Raw genomic sequence first — 9543 nt, forward strand, 5'->3', positions numbered from 1 at the left:
GGTGCATGACTACAATCCTAGCTTGATGCAGAAGGATAGCAAGATTTTTCTAGTCAGCCTGAACTATCTTATCTCAAAAGAAAAAATAAACCCTCCCCCACCTCCCACAGTACTAAAAATCAAGAATTCTGAATTTCTGATAAATTACAGGATAGTCAATTTATGTGAATCCCTATTTTTCATGCAAACAATTAAAATTTGGCTCATTAATACCATGAAGAGATTAGGAAAATATCACACAGTAAGAGACAATTGGCTTTCCAAATTATCTCTCCATCAAAATACATGAAAGCATTTACAAAGAGAATTCATAGTTTCAATTCTAAAATTTCAGTCATTTGTCTAATATAAACCCAGTAAAACAAATGTCTCCCACCCAGACATTAATGTCCATGTATAATCCCACCAACAATACAGCTTATCTCTAGAGTATGGATGAAGACAAAGACTCAGCAAGAGAAATGGCTTCTGAAGTTCTCCATGGTTTCGCCCAATCCACATAGATCTGAATGCAACAAGACTAATTCCTAACTGATTTGACCTCAAGACAGATTAAAAAGAAGGGCTGTAGACCAAGTTCTCTGAAAATTTACCCATCCAAGACTATCTATCAGCTATTCACAAAGCCTGTCAAATAGCAAGATCATGACATTGAAAGAAGATATGGCCAGAAACTGGGTGCTTACAGGAGCCAGAGTCAAATCTCTGTCGTGAGACTGCTGGACTGGAGTCCCAGGGTCTGGAGTCACTTGGCATTGATGATCCCCATGCCTCTAGTAAGGAACACAAGGGTCTCAGTGCCCCTTGTGGAGAATGAGAGCCAAGCAAACCGAGTGGGAACACTCAGTGGACAGAGCTCTTGTTCATAATCAGAACAAACACACAAACAAACAAAACCTGACAGCACAGCTAACACGGGAATGTTGGACAAGGGTGGATAGGTGGTTAAAATCGTGGGCCATTGTGTTGTGTTCAGACACACCTGGCTTCAATCATAGATCTGTCATCATTGTGACATTTGTAAGCTAATTTGCTTCCTGGGTCACTGTCTATTAGTTCATAATACATAGACGGTAATGCCTACCACACGGTATGATAGTGAAGATTAATACCCCATATAAACTCCAGATACAGACAGGCTCCTGTACATCCTAGAAACTCTTTCCTGAGTGCCCCAACCTCACTCCCAGTTTTATTCCTTCTTCTCTCTTTACCTCCTATCTGTATTGTTACTCTTGAATACCATTCCCAAAGTTTCAAGTATAACAGAACCACCTAGAAAGATTGCCAAACACAAGAGTTCCAGTCCCCAGTCCCAGAAATTAAGATCCAGTAGTGTTGGATCCCAGGCCTAGTCTTTTTCAGCAAACATTCACATGGCACCGGCACATGGTGTCTACTATAATTGAAAATACACTGATGTCAGCCATTTTGCAACCTTGCTTTAAATTTATTCTCTCTCTGTGTGTGTGTGTGTGTTTTAGTGGTACTTTTGTGGTTTTTTTGTTCTTATTGTTTTGTTTTTCATGATTCTGCTGGTGAAATCTTATTTCTGGCGCAAGATTCTTTTCAAAAGTTGCTTTTGTGCAAGGGAGACCTCTTTGCCCTCCTCGAAGCCAGGGGCTTTGGGTCTCCAGCCAAGCATTTTCTTACTTGTCTGATATCTTGGATGACAGTGCATTCTTTTACGAGATAGACTGGGTTATAGTTCTCTGTGTCCTCAGCATCTGGAATGCGTGTTTTAAATATGCCTGTTAACTGAACTGACAATCCCTACGCCATGTTGAGAGGGGGAATGCCTGGAATCTCTCCTGCCCTTGACTTTAGGCTCATCTACAGATATGAACTGAGCGTCTGGAAAGGCTTCAGAGAGAAGAGAACAAGTTTTGTCAAGCTATAGGATGAAAAGGGCTTTTGTGACACACTTATCTGGTAACAGACTAGGCATCTTTCTGGGTTACCAGTCAGAAAGAAATGATACTAGCATGCCCCCTGTTAGGAACCAGGGGAAGGGCCAGTTCACATAGATAGCCACCATAGTTCTTCTTATAACTAGCAAAGAGGAGGTTGGTTCTATGTCTGTTAAAGTACACAGTACTCTTGAATAGAATTAAAAGCACCCCTTCCTAGCAACGTGTGTCCTTGACTCATGACACAAACACAGTAACCTCCCACCATCTTTGGTTTTCTCTTCACAAGGATTCATTTAGCCATGGGCAACCACAATCTGCAAGTGTTAAGCAGAAAAATCACACAGATGGTTCATATGTTTTACATTGCTTGCCATTCTGAATATAATAAAATCTCCATTCACCTTTATCCAAAGAAATCTCGCTGAATACACTCCCCTCATGTTACTTAAGTAGTTATCTTGGTTATGCTGGTATACCAATGCTTGCATTCAAGAGATGTTCATGTTACTTCAAAATGGTCCCAGAGTGGAATAATGATGTCAGCAATCTGTGTATGTCAAAGAGAAGCTGAAAAGAAGCAAGGCCATGTGTGGAGATTAAGTTGTGACAAATGGAAAAAAACTATGCATGCCAGCTTTGCTCTTGAACTTCAGAATGCAAACATTATGAACACAGTGTGCAATCCCACGCCTAGACAAGATGGAGAAGATGCTAAATTATAGGTTTCTGTAATACCTACAACCGCAGGCTTCCCCCAGAAGTCTGCGAATGACCTCTACCATATATGAGAAGAGGAGACTAAGATGTGTTATTAGGGATGGTGACAGTCTGCTATGTCCAGCCACTTGACAGTCACAGCAAGAGCAAGCATCTTGGCATTCTGAAATCAGATAAATGGCGACACACTGCTGTACCTAGGGGACAATGGCTTACAGTCCATACTTGCTACTGTCCTCAAATTAAAATTTTGAGTAACGATTCCTCTCTGGTTACAGAGAAACAAAACCAGCCACGTGTGAGGCAGCCCTCAGTGAGTTAGAAGACAGTTTAGGAACCTGTGAACATGAAGAGCTATAGAACTCATTGAATCAAAAACAAACAGATGAGCTGAGCGGTGGTGGCTCACACCTTTGGTCCCAGCAGGTCTCTGAGTTCAAGGCCAGCCTGGTCTATAGAGTGGGTTATAAGATAGCAAGTCCTACACAGAAAAACTCTGTCTCAGAAAACAAAACAAAACAAAACAAAACAAAACAAAACAAAACAAAACAAAACAAAAACAAACGAACTCAGCAGTAGAAACTAATTGAGTGGCAGATAGCCAATGGAATTCTGACCTTCTCCTGCCTGGTGTAGGTGCAGGGAACATGGATATACTAATTTTGTAGAGTCTTTTCAGTTATATGTTAAGTTATATGTTCTTTTTGTACTTCATGTGTTAGGCTTCAAGAAAGGTCACCTCTAGACACACACACACACACACACACACACACACACACACAGTTGTTTTTTTTTTTAACTCAATAAATACTGAAGAAGAAGAATTTGATGGACTGCCAGGACTTTAGCTTGCCTCAGGGAGCTGTGTGTCTTGGTCAGACTGGGGCCTTGGAAGTTCCTGTTCAGTCTGAGTTCACTTCACTGCCCATGGCTTTGCTTTTCTCCTCAGGTAAAGGCCTCTCCAGCCTTTTCCTTGGGCAAAGCTCATACTGCGCTGCCTGCCGGAAGCTCTCTCTAGCACCACAAGGGTCGGTCAGTCCTGCCTTAGATTTCTTTCCTCATATGAGTTCCCTGGCTTTGTCAGGTCTTGACGCCATCCCAAAGCTGGTAAAATGAGCCAAGTGACTTCATCTCTCATGGCACACACCTTGAGGACATTTCTTGGGCAAGAGCCAACTTACCTCTCACAACTCAAGAGACATTTTTTTTTCCCACGAGCTAACTTACCTCCCTCACTTGTACCAAGGACTTCCTCGATGGGAAAGGAGACATCAAAGAATATGGAGCATTGTAACTATGCTTGCTGAGAGGAGGGAGATGCTGTCCCCACTCGTCGCCCCACCCACCTCACACTGGGGTGTCAACTCATCGCTTACTAATGCTTCGGTTTCACTCCAAGTGCTCACTGCTTGCTCATGCCCTTGAACAAAAATATACAGGAAGAGAAAGTATCAGAGACCTATGTGTAAACAATTCTTCGTGGTTGCTCAAGGCCTCAAGCAGCTCGTGGAACATCACCTTCGGCACTGTGGACAGGGCAATCTCCAAGAGAAAGCTTCCTCCACATGAAGCCTGACAGAAACCAGGACCCAAGCAAGCAGCAGTTGCTGGCACATGATTGTTGACCTGTGTGGACTTTACAAACAAGCAGAGCATGTGTTTCAGTTGGTGAATCCCATTGGTCTTTCTGATCCAGCAGTTCCGTCACTCACCCAGGACCTGTGTATGTGGCATCTTTACTAATGACACTGAAGGCTTGTGCTGCAGTGCATGGGAAGTAGAGGAGAACCATCCTTCAGTCAGATAGCAAGGACCCCAACCAATTTTTGTCAAAATGGTACCACCTTCTATTCTTCTGCTGAAAGTTTTTTTTTAATGTTTTCATAAATTATAGATCATTAAAAAATAATTTAACAAAGTAACATTTAAATAGTAAAATAATTTATATATGAGATATGTAAACCCCTCTAGTTTGATGAAATTTGACAATTATATACATATATGACAATTACATATATAATATATGATACATGACATATAATTATATATAATATTATATGTCATATATAATATATTATATATAATGTGTGTAAAATACATGTATGTATGTGTGTTTGGCATTTAAATCAATATGTAAAACTTCTGCATCATCTAAGAGAATCCTATACATATTTGTTTGATTGATTACAGGTCTGTAAGCCTTGCTGAGGGCCAATCATGAACTGAAGTCTCTGAAACCTGAGTCTAAATAAATCTTTCTTCCGATAAGTTATCTGCAAATATTTGGTCACAGCAGGGGAATGTAAACACATATGTCTTTATTCTCTTTTATAGATATATTCTTTTTAAAATTTTTTCTTTTGTTTTAGCAGTCTAGAGTTGTGATCTTAACTTCTAGGGGGCCACCAAGATGGCTCAGCAGGTAAAGGGATTTGCCCCTGGGGTTTATGACCTGAATTCAACCCTTCAAACTCACATGGTAAAGAGAACAGATTCTTAAAAGTTGTCTTCTAATCTCCACATACAGTGTGGCATGTGCATATGTACACACACACATACATACATACACACACACACACTCAAAATCAATTACACACAAGAACTGAACTTCTGTGAACACATCTCTGCTTCTGTCTCTGTCTCTGTCTCTCCCTCTCTCTGAGTAAATATATAGGGCTCTTTTAAGTAGATTTGTGGTTAGTTTTATATGAAGCCTCTAATTTTTTCTACACTGATAGTACCATTTTAAATTCTACCAGCCATTCTCAGTGGAGTTGCCAGTTGCTTCAGGTCCAGCTTTGCCAACCTTTATTTTACTTGCTCACTTTGCTGTTACCACTTTATTTAATTTAGCTGTCACGATTTGTGTGCAGTGACATCTTAGTGTGACACTCATTGACATTTCCCTGATGATCTATGATGCTGAGGACCTTTCAAGTACTTTTAGGCCATTTCTTCATTCTGTGGCATGAATGTGTTCAAATCTTTGGGTTATTTATTTATTTATTTTTATAAATTGAAATTTTTTGTTGCTGGCTTTTTAGACCTTTTGATACTTAAGATGTGTGGCCTTTCATAAGATGTAAGTATTGAATATAGGTTTTTCTATTTCAGGTCTGACAATTCATTTTTAATGGCAAATTTTGGTAGATTAAATGCTTAAATTTTTTTGAACCTAACGTGTCAAATTTTTTCATTACCAGCACATTTATGTCCCATGTAAAAAATGATTTCCTTCCCATACCCAGTTGCATATGGACTGAGATAACAGGACTGTGCTATCTACTTTAAGGTGACACTAAATAATATTTTGTAAAAGTAGGATCTGAAATTGAAAGGGAAATGTATTAGGCAGGATTCTAGACATGGGGAATAAACAAAGGTGAAGAGGGAGGATATGAGCAAGACACAGTGTATGCACGTGTGGATTTCCAAAGTTTAGACAGAAATATTATTTAAATATTTATCACCTTCCCAGAGGTTGTAATTTACTGCTAAGTTTTCTCCATAAACTGTAGGTTTTTGGTCTTTATGTTCGGGTCTATACTCAATGTCAGGTTAATTTTTTGTCAATGGCATGAAGTAAGGAATTCCTAATTATTTTTCTTAGATATCCAGATTTTCTGGACTTGTTTGTGCAGATGCCTTTGATGCTTTAGTTGAAGATCAATTAGCACATGCGCATGAAGATCTCTAGATGGTTCTCAACTGTGGGTCATGACCCCCTCAAAGACCATCAGAAAACACAGATATGATGATTCATAATGGTAGCAAAATTATCCTTATGAAGTAGCAATGAAAATGTAAACAGTGGATGATATTCTTTTTTGTTTTTTACCCCTAGTGATGAAGGAAAAGGAGTCAATGTTATTACTTTGAGAAATGGTGGGTTTTTTTCCTGCTTTTAATTTGCTAATAGTTTAATTTCTTCAAGATTTCTGATCTGTTGTCATGATCCATTCTTTATTTCCTTAATATGCAAATCACACTGACTTATTTTCATATTTTACAACAACTTCACCTATCTAGATCTTCTTCCAACTTGAATTTTGTATATTTCTGATGTGATTTACCAATATGTCATGGGAGAGGAAGAGAAGGAGGGTTGAAGGCTCTTTTGGAAAATTTCAATGTTTGCACCAACACTGGAGTCTAGTTTATGTTGACTTCATTGTTTGCTGTTTTTCACTTATTTGTTATATATAAAAAAAAAAGAATAAGAGAAAGAGATTGAGGCAAGTATTACGTATGTATGCAAAAACAAAAGGGCATTTCTCATTTTCTATCATACTATCTGTAGAAGGATTTGGCCAGCAAAGGCTGCAGTTGAGGTGTTTCTGTTTAGTCATACCAAATACTCCATGCTGGTATTATCAGTACCGGGGCATATTTCAGCTCCCTGGCTAAGTTCACAGACTCAGGAGCTCCTATGTCTCAAGGCTTCAGGAGAGGTTGCTGCCTGTATCCCCATTCCTCAGGTCTTCATCTGTTTCCTGGTGGTTGCCTTAGAGCCAGGCACATGGAAGGATTCCAAGTGCCTTTATTTTCTATCATTAGAACCATGCTTACAGTGGCTCCTTCAGAGGCAGACAGTCGTGTGTCGTTGTCACACACAATTTCTGGTGTAGAACAGTTTCTTTTGATTTTCTTTTCTTCACACTCCCGAGGGGTCCAATGTCCCTGTGGGGACATCTCTCTGAACTCTCACCATTTAAGAGAGAGAGCTTGCACTGAGCTCTGCCTATGCCTTGGGGTGTACATTCTGCTATAGGGATGGGTTTCTTCAGTTCCTGCTTGGTCTTCCTTCTTAGCCCTCACACAACAGGTCACTGTGTGTTACCTCTCCAAGTGGAGGTTATTTCTGATATTGTAAGGCCTGGATGGTGGGAGACTCTCCTCGATGTCGTTGCTTTCCTTCTGGTTAGGTAACTTGCATCCTTTGATTATCTTCTCCATCGGTTTCCAATCAGACAGACTCTAGAGATTTTATTGTGCTTTTAAGATTGGCTCTTTAAACCTCAGGGCATCGGCACTTGCAGCTGTCTCTTTGGAGTATATTCCTTTCTCTGGACACTGCTTCAGCTTTCCACACCCTGTGAGGTCTTTCTGCCCCCATTTGCCCTGTGCATAGAGATAGATGAGCAGTTTCAGCTTGCTCATGGTGAAAGCCCCGTGTGCCTGGATTCTGGCTTAACAGGTCCTGTTGCTTAGCCAAGGAGTGTAACAGGGGCTGTTCCTTTACCCATGGAAAGGCCAGAAGACAGCAGTTCCTAGTTGGGGATGATTATTTTCTCCTAGGGGATAGTTAATAACATCTGGAGGTGCTTTTGATCTTCAGAGATCAGTGTGATTGATATCTACAGCATAGAGATTAGAGATAATGATGAAGACCTGACTGCAAAGTTCAACAGGAATTGTCTGGTGGGGAAATATAGAGGGTCTATAACTCTGTTCTAAAGAAATAGAAATGAATGTCTACATTGAAGACTTAGTTATTACCTCTCTATGCCAAAATTCTGATGCAACTAAACAACTACAAAAAGGACAAGAAGATCATGCAATAATTGTCTTGGTCCTGGCAAGGCAGTGAGTTGATCTCATGCATTGCTATGTTACTGTCAATAATTTGTTACAGTAAGATCATGAATAAATACTTACTGAAATAGAACATGAATGAATAAGCAGGCTGCTGACTGAATAAAACCTAGTCAACAACAAAGATAATTGCACTTGCTTTTGCCTGATTGGGATTGCAATCTGGAAAAGCATGATGAATTCAATCTTGAAAATGTGCTCTGATGGTTGTGGCAACCTTATTATTGGCCTCCTATCATGAGAGAGGCTGCCAATGGCACCACAAGTTAATCAGCCGTCATGGTTGGAGAGCTAGAGAGATGGCTCATTGGTTAATCGAGCTCGCTTCTCTTCCAGAAGACCAGTTTCAGCTCCCAGCAGCATCTCTACTTGGTGGCTCAGAACTTCTAAAATCCAGTTCCAGGAGAACGGATGCTCTGGGCACTTTGCACACACATGATACACATACATACAGCTCAACACACACACACACACAATCACATAAAAATAAGGTAGTCATAAAACTTAAAAAGTAATAAGTGAAAATAATAAATAAAAATTAAAATAAGGTAGTTCGTTCGAAGTGTCATGGTTGGCACATGGTTGGTGAATATTAGGAACATTGTGTTGTTTTGTGAGAAGAGATTATATGTGGTTCTAGTTTCTGATTCTGAAAAAGTGATGTCACACCAAGGTCAACACACAAAGTTTCAAGGAAACATCTTTTGAAGTCCAAGGAGAGCTTGCATTTGAGATGTGTGTGATGTAGCTCAATTCAAAAGTTCAGCTTGTGTGTGAGAGAGAGATTAGAATTAGCAATGCCTTTCTCTTCTTCTACCTGAAGTGCCTCCAATGGATTCTTCCATGATGTACTGAAAGAGTCCATATTGTCACCTGCTATCTGACAAGTCTCTCCTCAATCTTTCCCTGGGCATTCTTAGACTTGCTAAAAGAGCATTGGAACTTTGTTTCCCAGGAGTTTTCTGCTTTCTAAAGCTACATCGAAGTATTTCCTCAATGCTCACGAGTAACCATCCATTCACTTCTATACTAGGTACCAAGGTCCTTATTAGAAGGCACCACTTGGAACTCAAGAAATATACTTGGTCTTTCATGAAGAAATATACTTGGTTATGGTAAACATAAATTTGTGTATCTCCTGTTCATAAACGTAAATGGGCATTTATTATCATGCAAACCATAACTCCAAATACAGTTTTCAAGATGGAAAGAAAAAAGAGAGGGAGAGGGGCTGGTGAGATGGCTCAGTGGGTAAGAGCACCCGACTGCTCTTCCGAAGGTCCAGAGTTCAAATCCCAGCAACCACATGGTGGCTCAC

Source organism: Mus caroli, chromosome 13, assembly GCF_900094665.2.
Source record: "Mus caroli chromosome 13, CAROLI_EIJ_v1.1, whole genome shotgun sequence".
NCBI lineage: Eukaryota > Metazoa > Chordata > Mammalia > Rodentia > Muridae > Mus > Mus caroli.